We start from the raw sequence: 13,808 nt of genomic DNA, 5'->3' as shown, positions 1-13,808 counted from the left end.
TTCCAATAAAACCATTCTTCTGTTGTTATTTTTCTTTCAAACAGAACAAATTTGGTTCCATTTAGATCTTTAGTATTCCTATATCATGTTTTTGAAATCTCTGTCTCTCCCACTCTAGCTCCCTTCACTCATTCGGTTCAAGTAAAGGTTCCTAAAAGTTGCCTCCCTAGGCTGGGCGCGGTGGCTCACGCCTGTAATCCCAGCACTTTGGGAGGCTGAGGTGGGCAGATCACAAGGTCAGGAGTTCGAGACCAACCTGATCAACATGGTGAAACCCTGTCTCTACTAAAAATACAAAAAATTAGCTGGCGCATGCCTGTAATCCCAGCTACTCAGGAGGCTGAGGCAGGATAATTGCTTGGACCTAAGAGGCAGAGGTTGCAGTGGGCCAAGATCACACAACTGCACTCCAGCTAGGGTGACAGACTGAGACTCCATCTCAAAAAACAAAAAAAAAGTCGCCTCCCTAACAACCACGTTTATGACACTCATCCCTTTTCCCTGGCATTTTTACACTATAACCTTGGTTTTATTGTTGTACTCAATATTCTTTTTAAAAACATGCTTATTTTTAATTTTTATATCCTTTAAGATATAAGTGCTATGGAAGAAAAAAAAGCTTTTTTTTCTGTCTTTTTTGTTTTTTAGCATTTTTCTCCCTGACATCTCAAAGACAGCCAAGGACCTAGAAAACACCCTCAAGTATTTTTTGAATGAGTGGATGGATTGAGAAAGGATGAATGCATAAGTTAGGAGACTATAGAAATTCTAAAATTTAAATTTGATCTTGCAGGGTGAAAATGGTTTCCTATTCAAAAAGAGAGAGGTAAAAAGGAAGCAGAAAAAAAAAAAGATATACACTGAGTCACTGAGGCATAAAACAAGTTATGATATATTAGAGTGTTTTTGTTGTTGTTGTTGTTGTTGTTGTTAAGGGGGGAAGCCTCCCACTTGTCTTGATCAGGAGCCAGAGACAAGGTCACACAAGTAGAAAGGTGAAAGTAGGGCAGATTATGGCAAAACCTCAAAGTTAATGAATGTATCTTCTCTTCTCTAAGCAATAGGAAGTCACAGAAGGCATTTAGACTGCTAAATGAAATGATGCATTTTGCATTTTAGGAAGATCAGTTCAGCAGTTGGATGGAAATGAAATGGAGGAGAAGGTGGCTGCTAGCCAAGACACCAGCTAGAAGACTGTTGCCAAAGTCTAGGGAGTATTTCTAAAGTGCCTCCTTTAAGACTACCAGTTTTGTTTTCCTTAAAATATAGACCTGACAATATTTAGTATCACAATCAGCCTTAAAAATGTATCCCTCTCGGCCGGGCGTGGTGGCTCACGCCTGTAATCCCAGCACTTTGAGAGGCCGAGGTGGGCGGATCACAAGGTCAGGAGATCGAGACCATGGTGAAACCCCGTCTCTACTAAAAATAGAAAAAATTAGCCGGGCGCAGGGGCGGGCGCCTGTAGTCCCAGCTACTCGGGAGGCTGAGGCAGGAGAATGGCGTGAACCCGGGAGGCGGAGCTTGCAGTGAGCCGAGATTGCGCCACCGCACTCCAGCCTGGGCGACAGAGCGAGACTCCGTCTCAAAAAAAAAAAAAAAAAAAAAAAAAAAAAAAAAAAAAAAATTAAAAAAAAAAAATGTATCCCTCTCATACTATTTTGTTTCTTTTATTTTTAATGCATTTAATAGCTTTTTATTCCAAGTTTATAAATGTAGGAGAATGCAAAGAGACAAAAAAGGATCAGAGACTTTTTTAAGCCTATTCTATTTAATATGCATGTTATCAAAGGTTAAGCTATATAAGTGCATTCATAAATAAAGGATAAAGAGAGACCAAGGTAATACACAAAGAAAGGCTAAAGCCAGGGTGTAAGGAGGCCAAGAGAAGGTCAATATTACCATATGAGACTTAAATAGAGATTATAGGATGGCATATATGAAGGAAAAACAGTAATATTAAAATTAAGAGCACTGGTAGGTATCAGAGGACAAAGATGGTCATGAGGGCAAAGATGTTGATACAAATGCAACAACATGGATGAACCTGGAGGGCATTATGCTAAACGGAATTAGCTAAACACAGAAATACAAATACTGCATGATCACACTTATATGCGGACTCAAAAAAATTAAAATTCAAACTCATAGTAACAGAAAGTGGAATAGTGGTTATCAGGAGCTGAGGGAGAGAAAGAAAAATGGAAATATTGGTAAAGGTACAAATTTTCAGTTAAGTTCTGTAGACATAATATACAGCATGGTGACTGTAATTAATAATAATTACTCTTGAAATTGTTAAGAGAGTAGATCTCATGTTCTCACTGCATAAACACACACGTATGTGAACACATACAGATGGTAGGTAAGTGAGGTGATGGATATGTTAGCTTGATTGTGGTAGCCATTTCACAATGAATATACATAACAAAACAACACATTTTTACACTTTAAATGTATTTTTATCAATCATACCTAAATAAAGCTGAAAGAAAACAGTGCAATTAGCCAGGGACTCAGCTCCATCCAGGCTCCAGTTCTTACTGTGGTCCTCACTAGCAGTGTAACACTGCGTGAGAATACTACTTTCTCTGCTTAGAACTTAACTTCTTTTCTCTCTTAAAGCATTGGTCTCAAGGTGCTATTAAAATTAGGGGTTCCCTGCTTTCTAAAAGACTGCAAATTAGAGCTACAGATATGAAAACCACATGTGTCATTTCAGGACTCTAAAAGGAGTTCTACGTTTTCTGATGAAAATGCTACAGCAGGTATTGCAACATCAGAGTCCCATTTTATGTCTGAAAATATGACTCATTGTAGTAATTTTGCATTGTTGATAGCTCTGATTGGTGATTATATATTTTGTATTCATAAAAATTGAAACATTACGGCTGTCTTCAGGTGATTTATTTTGCAGACAAAAGTTTATCACACATAGACCAAAAAGGAACCACACATAACTGAAGAGATGCCCAAGAGACAGGCTCAGATTTTCAGTGCCATATGATGAATGACGATCATTCCAGCTCTTTTACCAGTTTCCTTCTCATCATGTTTGGGTGAGAAAAAAAACAGAGTTTTCATTTTATAGCCTCAAAGAAGCACCTGTAAGAATATTTCCTTAGCAGATTCATGAGGCGTTATTATTATGAAATGTTAATTTGTGATAGGCAAAAACATAACTGGGAATCTCGGGGCTCTTTTGTCGTTCTTTCCTCTGAAGTTTCCTGTGGGTGGTCTCTGAGATTACAGGAGCTCTGCATGAGTTTCTCTTACGGTTTTGGAACTAATTTGTTGACTTTATGGATGAGATAAAATATTCCATTTCCAAAATTTCTCATTTTCCCCCCAGTGGTGGAAAATGAGTTACTTGGCAAAAGAGCCTATTTTCCTTTTGATAGAAAATAATGTAGAGCATGTAGAAATGTTGGTCTTTGGGAAAGCAAATTTAGAAAGTGAATCTTGGGCATTGCAGGACACTATTTGAGGAACAAATAGAACCTGATAAACTAGAATAACGTGGAGAGGCAGGGCAGGGCGCGGTGGCACTTTGGGAGGCCGAGGCAGGCGGATCATGAGGTCAGGAGATCAAGACCATCCTGGCTAACACGGTGAAATGCTGTCTCTACTAAAAATACAAAAAATTAGCCGGGCGTGGTGGCGGCACCTGTAGTCCCAGCTACTCGGGAGGCTGAGGCAGGAGAATGGCATGAACCCAGGAGGCGGAGCTTGTGGTGAGCCGAGATCGCCCCCACTGCACTCCAGCCTGGGCGACAGAGCGAGACTCCATCTCAAAAAAAGAAAAAGAAAAAGAAAAACGTGGAGAGGCATTAATTGGCATGAGGACATGCTCAAGTACCATCTGAGGAGTGGCCTGGTGTTACATATGCAGGATCAACACATACTGGAATTTTTTGGAATCATCCTAGTTTATTACTTCTCTCAAAATATGACTATTATTAGGGTCCTCACACACTTCAAGAAGGGTCCAGATTTGGATGATAAACTAAATAGTCACCCTGTATACATGGGATTAGGTCCAGGAATTAGGTAATTTTGAAGTGTCTTTGATCCTCTGGGATAATACCCAAGGTTCGTTGCCTCACACCAAGGAAATCAAGAACACAGGCACACAAGACGTGAGCTTAAGAGTGGAAGTTTAACAGGCAAAAGAGGAAAGCTCCCTCGTGCAAAGCGGGGGGGGTTCTGAGCAGATTTCCCCGTTCGTGGGGAGATGTAGTTGATTTTATAGATGAGCTCCAAGAGGCAGTGTCGGATTTACATAGGGCACAAGGGATTGGTTGGACTAGGTGTGTCATTTACATAGTGCATGAGGAAGCTGGCCACTCTACCGTAGTTAGTCTTTTATTATGTAGATGGTTCTCTACCTGGCCGGCGCCACGTTGCCTGCTTCTTTACTGCACACGTGGCAACAAATGGAAGAATGAGCCTCCATGTTGAACATACCTGGCTTCCAGGTATCTCTTTTCTATTGGCACAGCTGCTAGCATTTACGTATGCAAGCTTCCTGCTTGCTTATCTATGTCTGCAGCTTGATTTTTCAGGCTGCTTTTTGTTAGAAAAGAAATTACCTTGGGGTTGCTTTTCATTAAAAGGAAATTTCACAAAGGACTCTCTTACCCTCACTATCTGCGTAAATAATTTTTTTAAGCTCTTGTATCAATTTCACAGGCTTCCCACAGCTTCTACTTCAAAACTTGGGTATATCCAGCAGAGGCCGTATCTCTGTTGTTTGTCACCTTTAGCATGGTACCTAACTCTACCTCTTTAATTCATCCGATGCTGATGTTTCATACCTGGGAATTTCATTTGATTTGCCAGATCTAGATTTGGAAAGGGATTTCCCCCTTTTTTTTCCCCTAAAGTAAATAAGAAAAGAAGGGTGGTTACTTTCTCTAGCAAATATTCAATATTTACTATTTGTTCTTCACATTGTTTTTTCTTTTCTTTTTTTTTTTTTTTTTTTTTTTTTTTTTTGAGACGGAGTCTCGCTGTGTCTCCCAGGCTGGAGTGCAGTGGTGCGATCTCGGCTCACTGCAAGCTCCGCCTCCCGGGTTCACGCCATTCTCCCGCCTCAGCCTCTGAGTAGCTGGGACTACAGGCACCGTCACCACGCCCGGCTAATTTTTTGTATTTTTAGTAGAGACGGGGTTTCACCGTGTTAGCCAGGATGGTCTCGATCTCCTGACCTTGTGATCCGCCCGTCTCGGCCTCCCAAAGTGCTGGGATTACAGGCTTGAGCCACCGCGCCCAGCTCTGGTTACTTATTGTGGAACTCTGGGTGTGGATACCAATTTCTGCTTATTTTAGGCCATCAGTTTCTTGTTAAGACTTTCTAGTGGAGAGTTGGACTTTGGATCTCTAAAACTGATTTATTCTATCAGTTATTTACCCCTTCACCAGCTGTGTTATACTAGATCATCATCAGTTTTAAGTAATGTTCCATTCTTTCAACTCTAAAAAGAAAATAGTGTGATATAACATTTTGGGGGGAAAAATAAAAATGTGGGCCAATCACTCACCATACTGCATGACATAAGTAGATATTGATTAAATGTTAGTTCTCACTTTTCCTAATTCAAAAATGCCAAATAAGAAGAAAGAGATCAGGGAATTGACATGTGACTACTCAGCTTTTGACGTTCCTGACTTAAAATATCAGAACAAAAGAAAAATACCTAGGGTATCATATAAATAGGTCTAGAATCTGATTTTTTGTTTCTTATGATGGCATGACCAAAATATTGGATATTGGGGAGGCTTGGATTATGTATAAAATGAACATAGCTGAATGATTTGTTAAAGAAAATGTATATGAATTGTCAGACACATAATATTTGCACAAGATATTTTTCATTTTGCTTTCCTCATTACAGAAAACACACATGATTTGGAGTAACAAGTGTGACGCCTTGTAAAGCAGAAATCCAGGATATTTAATGCCCCTGCATTTGGTACATTCTAATTCAATAAGGTGTCCTCAGGTCTACAGAAACTTCTTCATTATCTTAAGAAGAGTGCATTGTTACGGCCGGGTGCAGTGGCTCAAGCCTGTAATCCCAGCGCTTTGGGAGGCCGAGACGGGCAGATCACGAGGTTAGGAGATCGAGACCATCCTGGCTAACACAGTGAAACCCCGTCTCATCTAAAAAAAAAAATACAAAAAAACTTGCCGGGCGAGGTGGGGGGCGCCTGTAGTCCCAGCTACTCGGGAGGCTGAGGCAGGAGAATGGCGTAAACCCGGGAGGCGGAGCTTGCAGTGAGCTGAGATTCGGCCACTGCACTCCAGCCTGGGCGACAGAGTGAGACTCCGTCTCAACAAAAAAAAAAAAAAAAAAAAAAAAAAGAGTATATTGTTTATTGTGGTAGAGGATTACCTACATGAGGCAATTGCTATTTAATACGAAGTGCAAAGTTGTTTAATGAAAAAGCAGGAATAATCAATGATAATGACTGAGGGAGAATATAAAGTCACACAATGTGAACTGTAGTATTCAAAAAAACATTAAGTCCTAAATAAATAAATATAATGAAATAAATTAATAAAAGCATAAAGGAAGCGTCAACCTTAATAGAATCAGGAGGTGTGATTAAGTATAGAGTTTATTCAAGTGCAAAACTTGAGGATAGCCACCTGGATAACACTGACTGCAGAAGAATGGAGTGAGTGCTTGCAAGTGGAGAAGTAAAGATTTCGCTTATGTAGGGAGAGATGGAGAAATTTAGGAGTTGCAACATTTTCCATTCCAAGGCCAATACATAAGTTGCAGCAACATGATTGGTTACAGTTTGCTGCATTCCAAGGAAAATTGCTTTAATGTTCCCTAAGGAGGGTTAATGGACTCAAGGGGGGGTCTTATCTCTTTCACCTTTTAGTCTTTCCTAATCATCCATAGTACAGGAATAAGGGTGGAAATTAATCTATAATGAGAGAAGCAGAAATTGCAGCTGCATTCTATGTGATTCAGGCTTCATAGTCACATTCCTCTCAAGGCTCAAATAATTTAAAGTTTCAACAGCTTTATGTTTAAATTTTTTAATTTTAAATTTCTTCCTTTTCATCAAGATCTTTCAAGGAAAACATCATAGATGAATTCAAGCTGTTTTGGCTCCTTTTATGTTCAGAAGCTTAGTCCCACATTGCTAGGAAGGCTCATTCCTAGAAAGTCATATCCCACAGCAGAAGGAATTTGTCAGGTTATAAAGCTGGTGGGGTATAAGACTGATTTAGAGCAATGTGAAGGAGGTGCTTGTGTGACCTGACTCAGACTACACAGCTGTATCTCTTCAATTAATGCAATTCTTTGCCTGATCATTATTTCATTATAATTAGTTTTGCACTGGGTCTACTGCAAACAAATACCACAGCAGCAGTAAAGGCAAAAACAGAACAAAGCACAACAAATGATTATAATTCCTAGAATAGGTAACAGCTTCTGCTACCAGGGTCCTCCAAATCCGAACAAGCTGCTTAGCCAATTGTTTAGAAAGGACTGGTTATTTGGGTTTTAATATCAGCCACTAATTTAGTGATGTTATCTTATTCATTTGGGATGTACACACAACACCCAGTTTTTATGATAGACCAGCTTCTCACTTAGGCTCCAGCGAGTATGTCTAATGCCATATGGGTCTGTAATGCAGCTTTCTCATAAGATGAACTTTATTGTTGAATAACAAGATATCCATGAGGTATTGTTTCGTGCTTTTTTTCCTATCATTGATCAGGGCATCTACATGCCAAATGCCATCTGCAATACCAGTTGTGGCAGAAAGATAGAAGCTAAATGATCATACCAGTAGAATACAGAATGAACCCGACAAGAATGTTGTAGATAAGGAAAATGTTTGTGCTTTAAAAGAGTATGAAATATTTGAACTTGTACCTAGGTATAACCTGCAAAATAGAGTCCTAAATATCCTCCTGGTGTCCATGACCATAGATTGGTGCTGCACAGTCAATAGGCTTCATTTGGAGCTAGTGATTAAACACCCAGTCATTCTTCCCAGGCAGTGGCACGTCAATCAGTACTTTTAATATAATGGTGTGGAACACTGTTCCCTTGGGTATCCTTCCCATAATTCTAGTGCTATTGAGCCATGTGTCTTTGATGTGATTCTTTTGTTCCCAACCTGAAGGAGCAAGCTCAGTAAGCAGACCAAAAGACAGGGTAAACCAAATAAGACCATCTCAAATTTGTGTTCTATCCCCCTCAAATTGAGTTGCCTTATTGCTCGGTTTGATCAGTGCTATCATTAAAGCTAAATAATTGGTTTCATTTACCAAAAATCTTTCCCTATAGCCTTTACTTTGTAAAGTACTATAATTAAGCCAGTGATGTATAACATCCTTCGTCATACCAGTGTTAAGCACCAATGATTATTCTTGAGAAACAGATATATTTCTGGTGTTCTACCCTATCTTGCCCTTGGAAAGGAGATACCCACCATAGTAGGCCAGACTCACTGGAAAGAGGCATGAGGCTGTATATCCAACAAGTGGTTTTCTGTAATCCATTAGTCTTGGGCCCATTGCAAAAAGAGGTTTGCTTCATTGGCAACAGCTGATGATAGTAGCAATGAAACATAACAGTCTGGTGTCTTGGAAAAGCTGTCTACCTCAGATATCTTTTTCTCATCTTTACTAGTTATGGGGAATTTCCATTGAAGATCACAGGTTTGAGATGAAGTACAAATTGGCAAAGTAACTTTTTTTAAATGGGTGATGTGTATTTAGAAATCAATTACTTTTGCTGTGCAGAAGCTCTTTAGTTTAATTAGATCCCATTTGTCAATTTTGGCTTTTTTTGCCGTTGCTTTTGGTGTTTTAGACATGAAGTTCTTGCCCGTGCCAATGTCCTGATTGGTGTTACCTAGGTTTTCTTCTAGGATTTTTATGGTTTTATATCTAACATTTAAGTCTCTAATCCATCTTGAATTAATTTTCGTATAAGGAGTAAGGAAAGGATCCAGTTTCAGCTTTCTACTTACGGCTAGCAAGTTTTCCCAGCACCATTTATTAAATAGGGAATCCTTTCCCCATTTCTTGTTTTTCTCATGTTTGTCAAAGATCAGATGGCTGTAGACATGTGGTATTATTTCTGAGGGCTCTGTTCTGTTCCATTGGTCTATATCTCCTTTGGTACCAGTACCATGCTGTTTTGGTTACAAGAGCTTCTGCACAGCAAAAGAAACTACCATCAGAGTGAACAGGCAACCTACAGAATGGGAGAAAATTTTTGCAATCTACTCATCTGACAAAGGGCTAATATCCAGAACCCACAAAGAACTCAAACAAATTTACAAGAAAAAAACAAACAACCCCATCAAAAAGTGGGCTAAGGATACGAACAGACACTTCTCAAAAGAAGACATTCATACAGCCAACAGACACATGAAAAAATGCTCATCATCACTGGCCATCAGAGAAATGCAAATCAAAACCACGATGAGATACCATCTCACACCAATTAGAATGGCCATCATTAAAAAGTCAAGAAACAACAGGTGCTGGAGAGGATGTGGAGAAATAGGAACACTTTTACACTGTTGGTGGGACTGTAAACTAGTTCAACCATTGTGGAAAACAGTGTGGCAATTCCTCAAGGATCTAAAACTAGAAATACCATTTGACCCAGCCATCCCATTACTGGGTATATACCCAAAGGATTATAAATCATGCTGCTATAAAGACACATGCACACGTATGTTCATTGTGGCACTATTCACAATAGCAAAGACTGGGAATCAACCCAAATGTCCATCAGTGACAGACTGGATTAAGAAAACATGGCACATGTACACCATGGAATACTATGCAGCCATAAAAAAGAGCGAGTTCCTGTCATTTGTAGGGATGTGGATGCAGCTGGAAACCATCATTCTCAGCAAACTATTGCAAGAACAGAAAACCAAATACTGCATGTTCTCACTCATAGGTGTGAATTGAACAATGAGATCACTTGGACACAGGAAGGGGAACATCACACACCAGGGCCTATTGTGGGGAGTGCGGAGGGGTGAGGGATAGCATCAGAAGATCTACTTAATGTAAATGACGAGTTAGTGGGTGCAGCACACCAACATGGCACATGTATACATATGTAACAAACCTGCACGTTGTGTACATGTACCCTAGAACTTAAAAGTATAATTTAAAAAAAAATCAATTACTTTTAGCTTAGCAGCGCAAAGGTTAGTTTGAAAGCACCTGATAAGGTCCTTTCTAACTTGGTTGGAGGGAGTCTTTTAAAAGATTCTGTTTCAAATAGACAAAGACTGGTTGAATCCCAAGGTCCTTGAGGTCCAGGAGCTCACTGTGGAAAGAGTCTTGTTCTAAATTACAGTTTTCAGTTAGCTGTTTTTAAGACCACTGCAATAATAGAACACATTCTCTTTTAATATCATTGATTCAAAATTTTCCTAGAGACATTTTCAAAGATCTACCTGTTACAGTTCCAAGTAGAGACAGTTGGTGCTTAGCGAAGGGAGTTAATCTTAGGCTAAGCAAAACTAATGGAAAAGATTTTGGCCAAGAAATTTTAAAAACCTCAGTTAATTTTGCCATTTGAGGTTTTCATTCTTATTTAAGAGTCTCACTTTGTCTCCCAGTCTGGAGTGTAGTGGCATTATCTTGGCTCACTGTAACCTCCACCTTCCTGGTTCAAGCCTCAGCCTCCAGAGTAGCTGGGATTATATGCATGTGCCACCATGCCCAGCCAATTTTTTGCATTTTTAGTAGAGATGAGGTATCGCTATGTTGGCCAGGCTGATCCTGAACTTCTGGCCTCAAGTGATCCACCCACCTTGGCCTCCCAAAGTGCTGGGTTTATAGGCATGAGCCTCTGCACCTGGCCTATTTATTTATTTTTGAGACAAGTTCTTGCTCTGTTGCCCAGGCTGGAGTGCACCGGTATGATCAAGGTTCACTGAAGCCTTAATTTCCTGGACTCAAGAAATCCTCCCATTTCAGCTTCACAAGGAGCTAGGACTATAGACATGTGTCATCATGCCTGGCTAAGTTTTAAAAGTTTTTTTTAGAGACAAGGTATTTCTATGTTGCCCAGGGTGGTTTCAAACTTCTGGCCTTAGTCTGTCCTCTTGCCTCAGCCTCACAAAGCGCTGAGATTACAGGTGGCCAATTGAGTTTTAATTATTTTGCTTGTGCGTTCCATTAATTCAGATGACTGGCAGTGATAGGTATTTTTCATACTGACTGAGTTATTTGCCTAGTGAAATGAGCACCTCTGTCAGTATAAAGTTCTAGGGGAACTCCTTAGGTTGGAATACTTTTTTATCTAAGATAATTTTACTTGCTGCTAAGGCTATTGCTTTTCTGCTTGAAAATACTTCCACTCAATGAGAAAACATACAAACCATCATTACAAAATACTTGCATCCTTGTAGTAGTGGCAGGTGAATAAAATACAATTGCCATACTTTGAAAAGCCCTTCTGTAAAGAAAAAGGACCTTGAAAACTATGAACGCTTCCCTGAGTTATGTTTCAATGAGTTGGAAAATATACTAAGAAAGATGACTGTAATTTTGTTAGAACTATGGGTAGACCATTTGGTCCATACCACAGTCAGTCTCAGAAGAGGATGCTCCCCCTGTCTTTCCCAATTTTCTTGTTGTGCTTTTGGAGCTTTGGATTGAGCTAATTTTATATTAGAATCAAATGCTTTCTTAAAAGCTAAAATGGTTTGATTTTCCTGTTTAGATATATTTAGAGCAGTTCTTTAGACCATGTAATCTACTAATTGATTTCCCTTGCTTTCTGCAGTATTTGACTTTGTATGGCCTGGAATCTTGATAATCGTAATGATTTGGGCAATAATTTGACTTCCAATAATTTTAAAACAAGGTGTCCACTTTTCTATGGACTGACTGAAAGAGGTCAAAAAATCCTCTCTGTTTCATAGTATTCTAAAGTCATGAACTACTGCAAAAGCATGTTTGCTGTCTGTATAAATATTAGCAGTTATTACTTTTGACAATTGACAAGCTCTAATTATTGCTATTAACTCTGCTTGTTGAGTCAAGATTGCTTCTGGAAGACAGGCACTTTCTATTTCCTCAAATGAACATACTATAGCATAACCTGCGTGATAAATTCTGCATTATACTTCAAGTAAGATTCATCTGTCACCCAAACAACATTAGTGTTTATGGGGAACAGGGGTTGCAGGTGCCCTAGGAAAGAGAAATTATGTAATCATGTGGCATTTCTTCTGATGGCAGGAGTAGAAGAGTGGCAGGGTTTGGATTATTACATCTGGAGATTGTAATATGAGGAAAAGAAAGAAGAAGAACTTTACAAGAAGTTATCCTACTCAGTGAATAGCATTGAGTGTGGTACAAGTTTAGAAGCACTTACACAGAATGAGGAACAAAGACCCTAAAGGGACATCTCATCACTATTTCTTTGATTTCTCTGTGCTTTGATTAACAGGGCAGTAGCAGCTATTACTTTCATGCAAGTTGGAAATCCTTTAGCCATAAGGTCCAGTTGTTGACTGCAGTATCCTACGCATCTATTTTGATTTTCACGTTTTTGAGTCAGAATGGCTAGGGTGTTTCCCTGATTTTCATGAGTAAACAATGAAAACTGAATATTATAATTTGGATATCCTAATGCTGGGACATCTATAAAACTCCTTTTAATGTTTTCTAGTGTTAACTGATTTTTCTCTGTCCATTCCAGGGGGTCTGGCTTATCTCATTTTAAAAGAGTATATAAATATTGAGCTTTCAAGGTGAAATTTGGAATCCAATTTCTGTAGTATCCTATCAACCCTGAAAGTCCTCTCAGTTGTTTAACAGTTTTGGATTAGGGAAGGCTAATATTCCTTTTATTCTATACAGATTGATAAAAAGAACTTCCTTCAATACTAGATGACCTAAATACCTCACCTGTTTTTGATAGAACTAAAGTTTTTCTTCTGAGACTTTGTGTCCCTTTGAAGCTAATTATTCTAATAAAAATTATTACCTATGGAGGCTTGCTTATTCCCTGAGCAGAGAGTAAATAATCTATGTACTGTATCAAGGTGGATTTTTTAGGGAAGGCCACATCAAAAAAGTCTGCCTTTAATATTTATGAAAAATAAGTTGGGCTCTTCATACATCCCTGAGGCGTGACTGTCCATGTGTATTGTCTGTCTTCCCAGGTGAAAGAGAATAGAAATTGACTATCTTTACCCATGGGAATGCTAAAGAATGAACTACATAGGTCTATTGCAGTAACAGTTGGGATGACAGTCAACAATGTATGGGAGTCTGGTACTCATAGATGCTGAGGAATAGCAATAGCATTCATTGCTCTCAGATCCTGTAAAATTCTTCATCCTCTACTCTTCGGTTTTCTTATAGGGAGGATTGGAGTGTTACGTGGGCTTGTGTGAGATATAATCAAGTCTCTTAGTATATATTTCAACATTATGAGTCTTTTCCCTTTCAAGGCCTCTGATCTTAGAGGGTATTTTTTAAGGTTCAGAAGAGATTCTGTTAGATCTCTTTGAATTTTAATTGGCACAGCTGAGATAATTTTCCCAATATTGATGGAGGATTTTAACTCCATCAGGTACTGATGATCAGGTAGTATTTTTAACAGTTCTTATAATTTTTCATGATTTAACATTTTAGTTACTTCCATGACAATATAAATAGCAATCTGTGAATTAAAAAGATCTGAGTTCAAAGAAAAAATTTACCAAATGATTCTATTTTGTTTTCTAATTCTATATACATTTTCCCTTTCTGAGAAAAAGAGATGTGGTATTGTATA

Source organism: Macaca mulatta, chromosome 20, assembly GCF_049350105.2.
Source record: "Macaca mulatta isolate MMU2019108-1 chromosome 20, T2T-MMU8v2.0, whole genome shotgun sequence".
NCBI classification, from domain to species: domain Eukaryota; kingdom Metazoa; phylum Chordata; class Mammalia; order Primates; family Cercopithecidae; genus Macaca; species Macaca mulatta.
This window is presented reverse-complemented; position numbering follows the sequence as displayed.